General features: G+C 41.4%; 1 protein-coding gene across 2 annotated transcripts in view; it reads left to right on the top strand.

Moving 5' to 3' along the window:
• LOC143983070 (S-adenosyl-L-methionine-dependent tRNA 4-demethylwyosine synthase TYW1-like) overlaps positions 1-17,655 on the top strand; it is a 321,868-nt gene that overhangs the window by 215,448 nt on the left and 88,765 nt on the right. The window lies entirely within an intron of this gene.

Raw genomic sequence — 17,655 nt, 5'->3', positions numbered from 1 at the left:
AAGTCAAACAGAGGCCAACATGACCGCTTCCTTGGCCATAAAGGATATTTATCCTTTATGGCCGAATTACGGCACTCCTCTCCTACATGTAAAAATCTTAATTTTTGTTGCTAGAAAATTTACCCAGAACCTCCAAACAAATATATAGATATAGAGAGAGAGAGAGGGAGAAATAAAATTTTTAGCAGAGTCCCTGGGGACTAAAACGGCGGTCATTTTTTTTTTTTTTTTGGGGAATAAATCCCTTTCATGACTTTAAACAAAAACCTCAAACCCTAAAGTAAGCCCATTTTTTTTTTTTTTTTGTGTAATGTGGCAGATGATACACCGAGTAAATGGATACCTAACATGTCACACTTTAAAATTGTGCACACTTGTGGTTAGGCACCAAACTTCAGTACTTAAAAATCTCCATAGGTAACACTTTTACATATAGTTTTTAATTAATTTCATACACAAACTTTCAGGTTGTCACTTTTGACTTTATCCTTTTTTTGGTATATTTACCAGTATTATCCCCATCTCTTTTTGGGGTCACACTACACTCATTTGCCACACATGTGTGCACATATGTCTGTATTTCGTTGTATTACTTTAAGAGTTATATATATATATATAAGTTGGGCGCTTACACTTCATATTTCCAACACTTTTACAGATTACATGTTTAAAGTTAGAGGAGTTCTAGTACTAGAATTGCTCTCGCTCTAATGCTCACGGTGATACTCTCTCACATGTGTGATTTGTATACATATGTGGGCACGACCTACATATATGTTCGCTTCTGCGTGCGAGCTCGCGGGGACGGGGGCACTTCCTTTGTTTATTTTATTTAAGAAATTGTATTTTTACACTTTCCCATTTAAAAAAATGTTTTTGATCACTTTTGTTCCTATTACTAGGAATGTAAACATCCCCTTGTAATAGGAATGGTGTGTGACAGGTCCTCTTTGTAGAGAGATGTGGGGTCTGCCCACATCTCTCCTCTAGGCAGGAAAGGCTGAGATCAAAAAAACAAAAACATGAGACCAGCCTTTTCTGCTGAGTCACCGGCTTTGTTTACCTCCACCGGCCCAGACGTGATGTCATAAAGTCCCACTCAGGCCTCCATCTGTCCCTCATAAATCTCGATGGCTAACTTAAGGCGGTGGTGGATTCTTTCTCCAGGTTGCCAATGGCACGGGCGACCTGGGAGAAGCGCCGGAGGGGGGGGGGGGTCCCCTTCTGCTGCCTCTAAGAATGATCAAGCAGCCAGCTGAACAGCCACTATGAAGGGAAAGGATTGATATCGGAATGATGCCTGTAGCTGCAGTCATCTTTTAGATATCATCACTGAAAGCCCAGGACGTCATATGACGGCCAGCAGTTGGCAAATGGTTAACGAACAGTGCTCTATAAAATAAGTAAAAACAAAGAATGTTGACGCCTGCTCAAAGTACTTTATTTGAAGTCATACTCCCACGATTTAATCACCATTTCAAAATCCATATTGACCACTTTTTTTTTTTTTTCTTTTTTTTTTTTTTCCCATGCCTCTACTATACTGGGAGGATACATGCAACATATATTTATTTTTTAAGATGTTTTACATACTATTTTTTTTTTTTTTTTTTTTTCAGTTCGATTAGCATCCAAAGGTTAAAATGGTAAATTTCAAATCTCATTTACTGCGTACTGCCTGGCAAAGAAGATGAGCAGCATCTTGGATGCTTGCCCTGTACAAAATATGACCTCCTTGGCTTCTGTTTCACCTTCATATCTAAGTAAATTGAGAAAGGCATAGAAGATATGACTAGCTTTTCAATGCATTTTGAACTTTTCATTTGATAGTAGTTTAATGAATGTGCATTTTTCTTTGCTTGAGTAAATATAGTTGTTTGCAACATACCTTCCTTGTGCTTATCTTTTCGCTCATTAAACTAATCACATCTTCTTTTATTTTATTTTTTATTTTTTTTGGATGATTCTGCTCGTCAGCTTATGGCTCTAATTGCCAACAATCATAACTGTTCTGGATCACACAAAAAAGTCTGCAAAACATACATTTTTAAAGCTAGTTTGCTTATTACATCTACCTCTGGATGGTATATGGTTTTATGTACAGGAAACACACTGTATTCTTTAGGAAATGATATACAGGTAACGTTTTCATGGTCTGTTCTTTCATGAAGGTTGTTCAGTTGTCTCAGACAGACTTTTTGTTTACGTTTGTGAGACACAGTTGTATGCACGGTATCGTAAATCTTTTGATGAACTTTAATTTTCCCTCTGGACCTGTCATAACACAGAAAGCTTTCTGCATTGGGAGGCAATTACATTTTTAAGACACAGGATGTGAACCTTGGAGCGTGAAAACCGGAATCGTTTTGGTGCAGCAATAAATTTTTGCACAATCCTTCTCCAATGTGTAGTAAAACTTGGCAGTCCAGCCATCTGTCTGTGCTTTGTAATTTCTTAGACGTTGGGATATATTAGTATTTATAGAAATAAATAAAACCCCTTGCTTTAAAGGAGAATGCTAGCATACAGAGTGCTAATTTCAAATGAATGCGGGACTACAGCAAAAAAAGAACATTAAATGAATATACCATTAAAGGATAAAATAACAAAACCAGCTTTTGCTACAATATATACTTTTAATCTAAGGATCCCCCTCCCACAGTACTTTTTTGCTGCCAATAGATGTCCTCAGTCTGATGGCCTGCACCATTTAACCCACTTCTCTAAGCCCGGGTCATCCTGGACCTGTGCCAGCTTGTGACTGGGCAGTGAAAGTAGAAGAGGCTCGGTGATCAGCTCATCTCTCTGCCTCTTTGCTTTATCATCCCATCAGTATGCTTCTTGCCATCACATAACCTGACCAGCTCTTTTTTCTGCTTTTTCCTCTCACTAGCCAACACTGATGTATAGAAACTGCAAGTGCCCTTTATGTACATTAGCGTTGCATTTATATGGGTCTTTATTTATTTTTTTAGCTGCTTGGTGTTTAACGTTAAACAAATTTGCCCTCAAAATAAGCAATTTGCACATTTTTAGATACTCTTATCCATATGGCAAATCCCATGGAGGATTATTTCTTTGAACGTGTTTGTTTTGCTACACTGGCTTGTATCTGGGTAGCTTGAAATGTTGCTACCACCCCATATTGCCACAGAAGCCATCCTGAGGAAGGGGAATAGTCCTCAAAAATATCAGTGTAGTTGGATTCTCAAGCTTAGAGTACCAATCTTGGCTTGCATCCTTTCCTATTGCTGGAAACCCAGTATCTTGTAGTGTGGCTCTGTGTTCTTGGATGATTTGTCCTGGTTGTGTCCTGATTAGGTTACTTCATTATAAGTGCATTTGTACTATTTTATTTTTATTTTTTATAAAGGAACAGCCTTGCTTTTTTAAATAAATACAATGCGTTCTTCCATTGGGTAAAATGAAGGGGTGGGGTGCATGACGTCACAAGCTTCACCTCGTTCAATCCGAGAATACAAGGCTGTTCCTGAATGACTGAGAGGCCTTCCGACTAACTATTTCTGGGCACGAAGGGGCAGTTGCTAGGACTCGGGCAGGAAGACAGCACGGCTTGCAGCACAAGTTGCTAAAGTGTATTATGGGCTAGTGAAAATGTTGGGTTAGGCTTTTTCAAACTACAAGTCCGTCTAAAACTACCCTGTCCACAGGATAACCCTGCTGAATATTTTTCTGCAGGATGAGCAGTGTTGTCACCCATTTTCGGGAAGTAGAAAAATAAGGGTTCAGTGCTGCCATGGATTTATGCATCTTTTCAATGTTTCTGCTTTACAGTGCACCACCATGTGCAGTAATTCACTACTGTGAATTTCGGTTTGATTTACTAGTGAACTCGCTGCAGGATTGATTCTTGGTCCAGTGTGATACATTTTAGGTATCCTATTTTTAATTCTTAACCACTCGGTGATCATATGGTCACGTTTGAGAGCTGATCCCACAGGTTGATGATCATTAGTCTGGACCAAGCAGCTCAGTTTCTGTTCTGGGAGCATCAGCTGCCAGCACAGAAACATGTGGTGCATGAGAGTTCAAGCTCACCCTTTTGCCACTGCACATATTATGTGGGTGGCAACAAGTTAAACAAAATGCAAGGAACCAACCTTGTGTGACTAGGCACTTAGTTTTTACTTCCTGAATTAAGTAAAAAATACATTTATAGCGCTAAGTGCAAACCACCATATGGTGGCTCAAATGACTGTTCCTCTAGCCCCATGCAAAGCACTTTTGGAGCCTCTGAAGATCCTCAAAATACTAACATTTTGTAAGGGCTATGCATAAAGTATAGTTCCTCTTATGTGCTTTCAGCATGTCCTTTACTGAAAGTCCTCGTACACAAAACACAGAAACTTACCATACTTTGATTTACTCTTCAGTTAGAGGAATTGTTGCTTTAATGTCAATGAATTTTTTTTTATTGTTCCCAATATATTATGAACACTCCTAGTGCATCTTCAGACATAGATTCGCTAGCTGCCACAACCCTGGTATCCTCTTCTTCGGCTGGTGGTCTGTTTTCTGATAAGAGTGGTCTCTGAGGCATTTTCACCACAAGATTTTATCGGTGGCGAGAGAGGGCCACCCCCCCCCCACGCTTACCGGTGCCATCGGGAGCAGTGGAAGTGATCGGATCTTCACCCTTGCTGGGTATGGAGATGAGTGAGGGGAAGATGGCCCCCACCCGTCTCCATAACATTTTCGGGGACGGAAGCAACGTCAAAACATCACTGCCCATAGCTCTTAAAGGGCCTTTTTGTGTGTGTGTGTGTGTGTGTGTGTGTGTGTGTGTGTGTGTGTATATATATATATATATACACACACACACACACACACACACACACACACACACACACACACACACACACACATATATATAAATTGCATTTTCCTGATGCCTTCATGGCAGCACACACTTTTTCCCTGGTGGAACCCTTTGCAAAGTCCGTTAAAGAAGCAATCGGCTGGCAAGACGATACGGCAGAACCTCAGAAAATACAAAAATATTTTCCAAACCTAAAAAGAGATCCATTATCCTTCCCATTTATAGAGGAGCTGGAGGATCTCAGTAAAGACGAATGGGAGAGGTCTAACAAAAGATCTAGTCTTACAAACAGGTTAGCCAAGATGTACCCTTTAAAGGAGTCAAAAGTGAAGCCTTTGATTAATGCACCCATCGTCGATTCCTCATTAATGCGTCTCACCCGCCACGTCACACTACCAATCGAGGATGCGTTTTCCTTTCGAGATGTGCTCGATCAAAAGATGGACCTAGAATTGAAGAAGGCATATTCCACTGCTGGGGGAGCCTGTAGGCCAGCAGTTAACACAGCGGCAGTGGCCAGGGCCATCTCAGGATGGGCATCTAAAACAGGAAAAGACCTACAGGATGGCATCAAAATGGGAAAGATTTCCTCTCTGCAAGAAATCAGGCTAGCAGGGGACTTTGTAGTGAGGCATCAGTAGATATTATAAGATCTTCAGCCAGGGCTATGCTGGCCTCCCTAACGGCGAGAAGAGCGCTATGGCTCAAACCATGGATGGCCGATGCAGCATCCAAAACAAATTGGTGCAGAATTCCATATGATGGCGCAAATCTGTTCAGTGCCAAGTTAGACTCTGCCATCTCCAAGGTGACAGGAGGGAAGTCAGGCCTGATCCCCTCCGATAGGAGACCCAAGACGCTGAAGGAACCTGGTTTACAGACGTAATCTTGCGGACAAATAGAGTCCAGGTCCTACCGTCCTGGTAGGGAATTTAGAAGGGACTGGAAAAATGCAAAACCTTCTTTTCTGAGGATACAGAAATCTAAGGCCACCCCGGCAGGGGAACAGCAGAAGTCATTTTGAAGTTTTGCGCGCCCACCAGGCTCAGGTGGGCGCAAGGCTAAGAAACTTCACCAAAATCTGGTCAACCCACATAAAGGATCTATGGACATTATCCACAATCCAATTCGGACACGGGTGGAAATTCAAAAACGGACTCCCACCAAATCATTTCCAGACAACCAGAGTGCCTTCCTCAGTACCCCAAAGGATTCTGCTAGTAAAGTACGTAGCAGAGTTGAAACAAAAGGGAGCAATCCTGGAGATCCTATCATGCCAAAAGGGAAGAGGGTTCTACTCTCCTTTGTTTCTGGTGAAAAAGAAGACGGGGGGGATTTGCGACCTGTATTAGACCTGAAAATGCTCAACAAAGATATTGAAGTGGAGGCTTTCAAAATGGAAAGCCTTCAATCCATACTTCTGGCAATAAATGTGGATGATTGGATGCTTTCAATAGATTTATCGGACGCTTCTCTGCATATACCAATTCATCCGGCCTTTTAAAAGTTTCTCCGGTTCGCCATAAACCAACGTCATTTCCAATTCCGGTGCCTCCCATTCGGCATCTCTTCGGCACCCAGGACATTTACGAAAATATTGTTACCGTTGGTGGCATTCCTCAGAGAAAAGGCATTACCTGGACGACATCCTACTTGGCAAAAGATCAAGAAACGTTGATTCATCACCGGGAGATCCTCCTTACAACCCTCCAGAAGTTTGGATGGTTAGTCAATTGGGAAAAGAGCTGTCTGCGACCCACACAAAATATGATATTTTTAGGGGCAGCTCTGAACACCAAAACAAACAGGATACAGCTCCCCCAAGAGAAGATCTGGCCTCTGATACAGAAAATGCAGAAGCTGCTATCAACTAATCACTTACCAGCCAGAGCCTGTCTGAGTGTACTAGGGTCCTTGTCCGCAACCATACCCATGGTGCAATGGGCACAGTGGCACATGAGAACCTTACAGAACTCATTCCTCAGGCAGTGGGATGGAGTCTCAATGCGTCAGACCATCTTCATCTCCAGATCAGGGAAGCAATCAATATGGTGGTGGACACGCCCGAGCAATCTCAGGAAATGCAAACCGATAGTCCCTCCAGACCCGGAAGTAGTCACTTCAGATGCCTGCCAGAGCAGTTGGGGGGGCCACTATCCAGACCAGGCAGCCCAGGGCCAGTGGCATTTTCAGGCTCAAGGCTTGGTCTCGAACATTTTAGAGCTCAGGGCAGCCTTTCATGCCTTAAGGGCATTCGCACCATTTCTGACAGGCAAGAATGTGCTTATTCGAATGGGCAACCAAGTAGTAGTGTCTTATGTTCAGAAGCAAGGGGGTACCAGGAGTGCCACCTTGATGGAAGAAGTTCGGCCCATCTTGGAATTGGCTCAAATTCATCTAACAAGTTTAAAAGCAGTGTTTGTCCCAGCGGCACAGAACATATTAGCAGACTACCCGAGTTGAGAAACGCTATCCAATAACGAGTGGTCGTTGAATCCTCTGACTTTCTCCCTCCTTACGGAAATCTGGGGAACGCCAGAAGTAGATTTAGCAGCCACTCTGATGACTACCAAGTGCCACAGATTCCTGTCAAGAGAATTTCCATCGGCGAAGGGAGTGGACTGTCTAGATCACCCATGGAACTTCAAGTTGGGATATATATTCCCTCCAACTGTTAATTGTGAGGTTCCTATCCAGGCTTCGGAGATCCTCGGTGACAGTAATTGCGATTATTCCACTGTGGCCGAGGAGGCCGTGGTTCACGACACTTACAGCTCAGCCTTCAAACTCCAGTTTCTCTCCTGGTAACTCTGGATCTTCTGTCTCAAGGTCAATTCCTACATCCTGCACCAGAGAAATTGCACCTGATGGCCTGGAGATTGAGAGGGCTAGACTAAGAGCGCAAGGCTGTTCTCATGAAGTCATATCAACCCTGATGCAAGCCAGGAAAGTCGCAACCAATACCATCTATTCAAAGATTTGGGAAAGATTCTGCTTCATGGCTCAACAAAGGATGGAATTCCCTTTCTCCGGAACCTTCTCAAATCCTGGAATTCCCCCAGTCAGGGGTCAACAAGGGTCTAAGCTTAAGTACCCTAAAGGTTCAAGTATCAGCTCTGTGAGCTCAAACAGATACTAAGTGGGCATTCCACCCATTGGTAATCCAATTTTTGAGAGCCTATCTAAAGAGGCCAGTCTTTCCATCATGGGATCTTTCAGTAATTCTCCATGCTCTCGCTTCTCCTCCGTTTGTTCCATTTGAAACTATTTCTCTATTGTACTTGACTTTAAAACTGTCTTTTCTCATTGCGATTACATCAGCTAGGAGAGTGTCGGAGATACAAGCATTAATGGTTTCGGAGCCCCACTTAGTTCTCTTCCCTGGCAAAGTAGTCCTAAGACTTTCAGAACACTTCATACCCAAAGTGGCAACTTCCCTCCATTACAACCAAGACCTCATCCTCCCATCCTTCACGGACAATCAGGGTAATCCACATCCACTAGATATCAAAACAACCATCATTAACTACTTAACTGCTACCACCTCTTTTAGGAAAACGGACTCTTTTGATCATTCCCCATGGAACCAGGCATGGGCAAGCAGCCTCCTCATGCACTATTGCATCGTGCTTAGTCAGAACCATTAAGAAAGCTTACTCCATCCAGCATCTGGCGATTCCTGAAGACATCAGGGCTCATTCAACTAGGGCAGTGGCTACCTCCTGGGCAGCGTATTGCAGGGTCTCACCAGAGACAATATGCAGGGCAGCAACATGGTCCTCCAGGAATACCTTTATTTCCAATTACAAGGTGGATTCTGCTCATTTATCCATGGCTGACTTCGGCAGATCCGTCATTAGAGCCAATTCTTCAGCATTATAAGGAATAAATATTATTTTGCTTGCACCCACCCAACTGGCGAGTTATTTCCCAGTGTGTGCTGCCATGGAGGAGTCAGGAAAATGGAAAATTGTATACTCACCTTTCCGTAATTTTCCTTTCCTGACGCATCTTCATGGCAGCACACAGTCGCCCTCCCTGTTTCTTTTGTGGTGATATTTACAGAGAATGCAGCGGGGGGTCTCCCCTTCAAATTTATAGTTAATCCAATCCTGTCAGGTTTTGGGGGCGGAGTCACAACTCGGTGTGTGCTGCCATGAAGATGTCAGGAAAGGAAAATTACAGAAAGGTGAGTACAATTTTCCGTTTTAGTGTAAATGAGATCTGAGGTCTTTTTGACCCCAGATCTCATGTTTAAGAGGTCCTGTCATGCTTTTTTTCTATTACAAGGGATGTTTACATTCCTTGTAATAAGAATAAGTGTTTTTTTTTTGTTTTTTTTTTAACAGTGTAATAAAAGGTAAAATAAGAAAAAAAAATTTTTAAACGCGCCCCTCAATGCCGAGCTCGCGTGCAGAAGCAAACGCATGCGTAAACGGTGTTCTAACCACACATGCGATGTATCGCCGTGATCGGTAGAGCGAGAGCAATAATTCTAGCCCCAGTCCTCCTCTGTAACTTAAAACATGGAAACTGTAGAAGTTTTTAAATGTCGCCTATGGAGATTTTTAAGGGTAAATGTTTGTCACCATTCCACGAGCGGGCGCAAATTTTTAAAGCGTGACATGTTGGGTATCAATTTACTTGGTGTAACATTATCTTTCACAATATAAAAAAAAAATGGGCTAACTTTACCGTTTTATTTTTTTTTTTATTCAAAAAGTGTATTTTTTCCAAAAAAAAGTGCTTGTAAGACCGCTGCGCAAATATGGTGTGACAAAGTATTGCAACGACCGCCATTTTATTCTCAAAGGTGTTAGAAAAAAAACTGTATAATGTTTGGGAGTTCTAAGTTATTTTCTATCAAAAAACAAACAAACTGTTTTTAACTTCTAAACAACACGTCTCAAAAAAAGGCTCGGTCCTTAAGTGGTTAAATGTTCCTGCGTTACTTATGAGATTTATAAGCCAATTATGACAAGTCAAACCACTGAAAAGCATTTGGTACAGGTAAAGAATAAGGATGTTTACTTGTGAAAGTACATGTTTTGGTTTATAGGATTCTAAAGTGCTAGGCTAATTATGTTTTTTCTTCTGTAAAGACTCGTCTGCTAATTGGTAGTTGTTTGGCCGTGTTGAATGTTGTGTTCAGTTTTATCATGAAAGTCTGGCGGACGCAGACTTGGGGATTCTCTGTATATTATTGACATTAGCAGCTGTTGGTAATTTTAAAATCATAGAAATTACAATTTGTAATAGCTTAGGGTTGGAATATTTTTGGAAGAACGTAGACTGGATTTTGGGTCACATTTCAGGGATATATACAATATACTTGGAGAAGTCCAGCCAAAGCACATTTGGCTGGACATCTCTTGTGGATCACAGGACTGCAGTTTTGTTTTGCACTCCTGTGACCTGTTTTCAACAGAGTGAGCTAAAGTCCACTCATTTACGGTTGTCAGTTCAGGCACCGCGTCATCGTGACAAAGTCTGGATCCGCCAGGTGCCTGGACTGGCACTTGGCTCAGCCTCTCAGTGAGCCACTGAGAGCTTGGGCTGGCCGCCCCTGCCACTCCACTGTCCAGTGCTCCAATGAGCGAGGAGGGGGCAGAGCAGAGAGCTGTGACTGAAAGGCTACAGCTCTCTGCTCACGGAGCTCTGAAAACCAAATGATCGGCGATATTTGATCGCTCGGTTCTCAGTGTAGAAGCGCCAGGGGCCGATGCTGCATCCACCTTGGTAAGTGTAAAACTGCAAAAAAAATAAATCATTTACTTCTCTTTTAATTCAAAGTCTTGTATGCTTAAAGCGGTAGTAAACCCTTGAACATAAGAAAAAAAAAAAAAAAAAATTCCCTCCTGCAAGGCAATAACATAATGAAGCTAGTTCTTCATGGGTCAAAAATAGCATTAGCCAGATCATGTAAATTGCAGTCTATTTCATTTTTTACTTCATGTGGTTAATGTTGGATGAAAAATGATCTGTTACTGTAAGCGATAAAGTGAAAGCCTTTGAAAAGATAATGGGACCCATGGATACAATATATCACAAGCGAAATATAGTACTGTCCCTGACCCCCTCAGGATAGATAACAGGATGAAAGATAACTATTTCTTTAACTTAATGGAAGGCCCCTCCCCCATAATTTTTTATTTTGCTTTTCTCTTCCACCTTGTGTGAGAAAACAGTCTTTCAATAGAAGTGACATCCACGGAGACGAGTTCAACTGTGATCCATAGCCTCAATCGCCAAAAATCACCAAGTACGAGTCCTGCTCCCTTTGAATTCAACAAATGGGTAAATGGAAAGCATGTAATGCAGACATCTCTCCACAGGCTTCAGTTCTCCTGGATATTATGACTCTTACGATGCTGTACTCGCCAAAATAAAGCACAGCACCATATCGAAAATGCACTTGCAAACACGAGATAAAAGCAAGCAATAGTTATTATATATATATCTGTCATATTACCCCTAGATGGTTTGGTCTGGTCACACACTGCACTCCATTGCCCGTATCAGCGGCTTTGCCCACTACCTTTGCTACTTCCGGGAGGCGTACTGATATCATTGGTCCCATGCTGACGTGTTTAGTCATTACGACTTCATCTGAGGGTTATAACCAGATTATAGTAGCTGCCAACTGGTGCTTGTAATATAAGTGAATTGCTTTTCTATTCACTTATATTATATTCACTTTCTATTCTATTTTCTATTCACAGCAATTGACATATTTCACTTCATTTCCACCCAGGAGGGAGGTTTGGTTATTAGGCAGTTTAAAACCTACTTTACACAAAACTTTTAAGTGCCTCTCTTGCAATTTACACAGTGACATTCTTTTAGATTTTTATGTACTGTTATTGGTATTGTGAACCTTGTCTTCTTGGGTCCCCCGTCGGCACTGTTGGCCCCTCCTCTGTCTGGTTCCCCAATGGGAAGCCGTGCTGCTGTGTCCGTTAACACACACAACAGGACTTCACCCCCCATCGTCACTGAATTTGATTCACCGCCAATGGCTCCCGGTGCCCCAGGAAATCCAGTTGTGCACATGTGCACAGCGCTGGATCTAATGAGGGCTCAGGTAAGTTTAACCAGGGGGGGGGGGGGGGGGGGAATATAGATGCTTAAACATTTTTAACCTTTAATGTAAGGAATGCATTAAGGTAAAAAAAAATGTTTGGCTTTAGAACCACTTTAACCTGAACACAAGGCTATATGGAAAATGTAAATCACTTTGTTAGCTCTACTGTATGATTCCCGTAACACCGAGAGGTGGTCCCCTGAGTTTAAAAGTAATTTGTTATGATCCAGAGAATGCATGATTGTATTCCTCTTTTTGTCTAAGATATAATAAAAATGATTGTCATAGCTTAGGGTAAGAACAGAGCATGTAACAAAACGCAAATAATAAGGCTGCTTTCACAGTTCTGCTGGAAAAAATGCATCAACATCTGCATTTTTTTATATACATTTCCAATGCATCTGATTCATTTTCTGGGGCCTATTACTCATTAGTATTCAACTGTGAGGCTTTGTGCACACTGGGTTTTAAAATGGCATTATAAAAACGGCAGTAGCTTTGCAGTGAGTTTTTTAACATTTTTGCAATAGCGTATAATAGCTTTTTTTTTTTTTTTTTTTTTTTTTTTATGGATCAAAAACGTTAAACATTGGTGAATTATCTTTGTTTCCATTGATTCCTATGGGGAAACTTGCTTTGATATGTGAGTGCTTTGGATTACAAGCAATCCCCTGGAACGGATTATGCTTGTAATCCAAGGTTCCACTGTAATATAATATGCGTAACTTGTGTAACCTGATGAGAATATCTGTCGTCATTGGCTTGGCTGAACCTAAACATCATTTAAAAGAGGCAGTGCAAAGTTCATAACTCATTGTTGTGAAACTAGTTAAGCTTTTCTTCCACTTCAGCATAAATTGGCGTTAGATTTTATTTCTGAAGATGTACTTGAATCTTCTTGAGAGAAGTTTGAGTCAAAATGCTCACATAGGGGAATTTTGCATTGGTCTAATGCTGCATCTGCCCCGCGCCACTTCTGATCACTCAGTTCTCAGTCTGCATTGAGAAGGTCAGCAACTCTAAGCCTGCCCCTCCATAGCGCACAGGAGGGCGGGGCTGTACAGGAGATGGGAGTAGCTGGCTCAAGCTTACATTGTCAGGATTGCTGCTGAGCCAGGACCAACTCCTTGGTGTCAGCTGACAGCAGGCTTCAGCCTTCTGATGGTGAATCTGGGTCACGGGAGTGCAAAACTAAGTGCGCTACTGTGAACCACCGGAGAAGTATGGCCAAAGGAGCAGTGACTATTTTTACTACTTATACTGCTAACATTAGTGAATAGAAAGGAATATATCATATTTACTGGTTTTAACTTTACTTTTTATATTTTTGAAGTTATATTTCTTCAGTTACATCCTGGTTTCCAGCCCTAGGCAAATGATGTCATACATCCCAGGTGTCTACAGGAGGGGAGGAGGGGTTTTCTCAGCTAAGCACAGTCTCCTGCATACAGTGGATATAAAAAGTTAACACACCCCTGTTAAAATGTCAGGTTTCTGTGATGTAAAAAAAGATAAATAATTTCAAAACTTTTTCCTGCTTTTTTTAATGTGACCTATAAACACAACTCAACTGAAATAGTTTAGGAGGGGGGAAGTAAAACTAAATTAATGCGGTTGCATAAGTGTGCACACCCTCGTATAACTGGAGATGTAGCTGTGTTCAGAGTTAAGCAATCAAATTTAAACTCATGTTAAATAGGAGTCAGTACACACCTGCCATCATTTAACCACTTCAATACCGGGCACTTGGACACCTTCCTGCCCAGACCAATTTTGAGCTTTCAGCACTGTTGCACTTTGAATGACAATTGCACGGTCATACAACACTGTGCCCAAACTAAATTTTTATAGTTTTGTTCCCACAAATGGAGCTTTATTTTGGTGGTATTTGATCGCCTGTGGGATTTTTATTTTCTGCTAAACAAATAAAAAAAAAGAAATTTTTTTGAAAAAAAACGTTTTTGTTTCAGTTACAAAACATTGTAAATAAGTAAGTTTTCTCCTTCACTGATGGGCACTGACAGGGCTGCAGTGACAGGCACTGATAAGGTGGCACTGATGATGTGGCACAAATGAAGTGGCACGGATTGCCATGGCTAGGCAGCACGGATGGGCATGGTTAGGTGGCACGGATGAGCATGGATGGGCACTGATGGGTATAGGTACAGTATTGTACAGATGGATGCCAATCAGTGCCCAACAATGATGCATGCCAATCAGTGATGCTCATTGTGGGCACTGACCATCAGAGGAGCAGCCAATCGGCTCTCCTCTACTCGCATCTGACAGGAGCGAGTGAGGAAAAGCCGATCAACGGCTCTTCCTATTTACATTGTGATCAGCCATGATTGGACGCGGCTGATCACGTGGTAAAGAGTCTCCATCAGAGACTCTTTACCGAGATCGTAGTTGTGGTGTGTCAGACTGACAGCAACAACTATCGCCACGAAGCGTGCCCCCGGGGGCGTACAGAGACTTAATATCCTGAGGAAGTCATATGACGACCAGTCAGGGTATTGAAACCACTTTGCCTCTGTCATTCTACTATTAACCCCAAATAAAGTTCAGCTATTCTAGTAGGTCTTTCCTGATATTTTCTTAGTCGCATCAGCAGTAAAAGTATTGTCCGCAGAGAGCTTCCAAAGGATCAGAGGGATCTCATTGTCAAAAGTCATCAGTCAGGAGAAGTTTCAAGGCATTAGATATACCATGGAACACAGTGAAGACAGTCATCATAAAGTGGAGAAAATATGGCACAACCGTGACATTACTAAGAGTGCTGTAATAAAATCAAAAGGTTTTTTAACAAAGTATTAGTTTAAGGGTGTGCAACCATATTTATTAATTTTTTTTTATTTTTACTTCCCTCGATGTAAAAGATTTCAGTTTGTTGTTCAACTGAGTATTGTACAGTTAGATCTGAGTATTGATCACAGGTTGGCTCCCCTGCGTGAGCCCCCGTAGCTGTACATTGGCTCGTTAAGACGCTTCAGGCGGCACGCACCCGAAACGTGTCCCCAGAGCCAATGCGAGTGCCAGGCGAGCGTGATGATCGCCGGGCACCCGCGATTACTCATTACAGAATGAGAACGGGGGTTTGTGTGTGTCCACACAAATCCCAATTCTTTCAGGGGAGTAGAGACCAGACAGATTATGTGGTCATACTAAGTATGAACACCGTTCTCTCTCTTCCCCCTAGTCATTCCCATCCCCCCATACAGTTAGAACACACCTAGGGAACAGTTAACCCCTTGAAGTGTTAACCCCTTCCCTGCCCTTTATTTATACAGTAATTAGTGCATTTTATAGCACTGATCGCTGTATAAATGTCACTGGTCCCAAAAATGTGTCAAGTGTCCGATTTGTCCGCCGCAATATCGCCATTACTAGTAAAATAAAATAAAAATGCCATAACTCTATGCTCTATTTTGTAGACGCTATAACTTTTGTGCAAACCAATCGATATACACTTATTGCGATTTTTTTTATTTATTTATTTATTTATTTTCTTTAAAAAATATGTAGAAGAATACATATCACCCTAAAGTGAGGGAAATTTTTTATTTTTATTTTTTTAATGTGGGATATTTATTATAGCAAAAAGTAAAAGGTAATGGTTTTTCTTCAAAATTGTCGCTCTTTTGTTTATGGTGCAAAAAAAATGGAGAGGTTATCAAATACCACCATAAGAAAGCTTTATTTATGGGAAAAAGGATGTCAATTTTGTTTGGGTACAGCGTCGCATGACTGCGCAATTGTCGGTTAAAGTGACGCAGTGCCGTATCGCAAAAAATCACGTGGTCAGTGAGCAGCCAAATCTTCCAGGGCTCAGGTGGTTAAACGGTGGAAAAGTTCTGCATCGACTGCATTAAGGTGAAAAAACACAAAACTTCTCCGTGATGGGAAAAAACAAAGTGTTCTCTCAAAACCTTTGCAACCTTATTGTTGCAAAACATACTGATGGCATTGGTTACAGAAGGATTTCTATATTTCTGAATGTTTCAGTGAGCACTGTTGGGGCCATAATCCGGAAGTGGAAAGAACATAATTTCACCATAAACCAGCCACGACCAGGTGCTCCTAAAGATTTCTGACAGAGTAGTGAAAAGAAATATCAGAAGAGTTGTCCAAGAGCCAAGGATCACTTGTGGAGAACTTCAGAAAAACATGGAATTAGCGGGTACAATTGTTTCTAATACACTCAACCGCCATGGCCTGTATGCACGCTTAACATGCAAGACTCCATTGCTGAAGAATAAGCATGTTGATGCTTGTTTAAAGTTGGCTGTAGAACATTTAGACAAGTATGTAAAATACTGAGAGAATATAAACTGGTCAGATGAGACCAAAATTGAACTCTTTGGAGGCCAAATGGCACTGCACATCACCCCAAAAACACCCCCATACCAACAGTGAGGTGGGAACATCATGGTGTGGTACGGTTTTCCAGCATATGGTACTAGCAAACTTCATATCATTGAAGGAAGGGTGAATGGAAAAATGTACTAAGACATTCTTGATAAAAATCTGATGCCATCTAATCAGGATGATGATGAAATGTGGGGGGGTCTTTCAGCAAGACCATGATCCCAAACACAAAGCCAAGGAAACTCTCACTTGGTTTTAAAAGAAAACAAAGCTGCTAGAATGTCTCAGCCAATCACCTGACTTCAATCCAATAGAAAATCTATGGAAAGAACTAAAGATCATAATTCATAGAAGAGGCCCACAGAACCTTCAATATTTGAAGACTGTAGAACAGGGATATGCAATTAACAGACCTCCAGCTGTTGCAGAACTACAAGTCCCATGAGGCATAGCAGGACTCTGATAGCCACAAGCATGACACACAGAGGCAGAGAATTCTGGAACTTGTAGTTTTGCAACAGCTGGAGGTCCGCTAATTGCATATCCCTGCTGTTGAAGAATGGGACAAAATCACACCTGAGCCATGCATGTGACTAGTTTCTCTATACAGGAGGCATCTTGAAGCTGTCCTTGCCAACAAAGAATTTTCCGAAGTATTAAATAAATTTCAGTTAGCATGTTCGATACGTGTGTCATTCCAATTTACTACACATGGCTTCATTTCTGAACGTATTTGTTTTGGTTTCTTTGTATGTATGGATTACATGGGTTGTTACCGTAGTGAACATGTATATTTAAATATACATATATTTACCTAGAAAAATGGTGATGTGTTCAATACTTATTTTACTTTTTTTATTCACCCAGACTAAATAAAATACACCAAAAGAAATGTAATGGAACATATTTTGACCTACATTTTATGGGAAAAAAAAAAGATTTTATGAGCAAAATTTTATAACAAAGGCTTAGTTTTTAACCGTGTCCAAGTTGCACAATGTGTCAATGTGACCGGCTTTCAATGGAGTGGGCTTGCACATGTGCAGGATGCCATGGTTTTAAAAAGGGTCCTGTGCATTTTTGGTTATGGTTCAGGTGCGCTTTTCAGGTAAAAATGTTCACCTGAATTGCATCTGAACCGGTGAACAGAACCGCAATGGGCTGCCGCACTAAAACAGCGGCTGCATATGTGTGAACACAGCCTTCGACATTTATTTTTTCCAAATTTTCGCTATTTTCATTCTTTTGTATTGCAAAGAATATAAAAAAACTGTGGTGATTAAATACCACCAAAAAAGATCTGTCTGTCAAAAAAATGTAATTTGGGTACAGCCTTGCTTGACTAAGTGTCATTCAAAGTGTG

This window comes from Lithobates pipiens, unplaced genomic scaffold, assembly GCF_037356315.1.
Source record: "Lithobates pipiens isolate NorthernLeopardFrog02 unplaced genomic scaffold, aLitPip1_a1.2 Scaffold_16, whole genome shotgun sequence".
NCBI lineage: Eukaryota > Metazoa > Chordata > Amphibia > Anura > Ranidae > Lithobates > Lithobates pipiens.
This window is presented reverse-complemented; position numbering and strand designations above follow the sequence as displayed.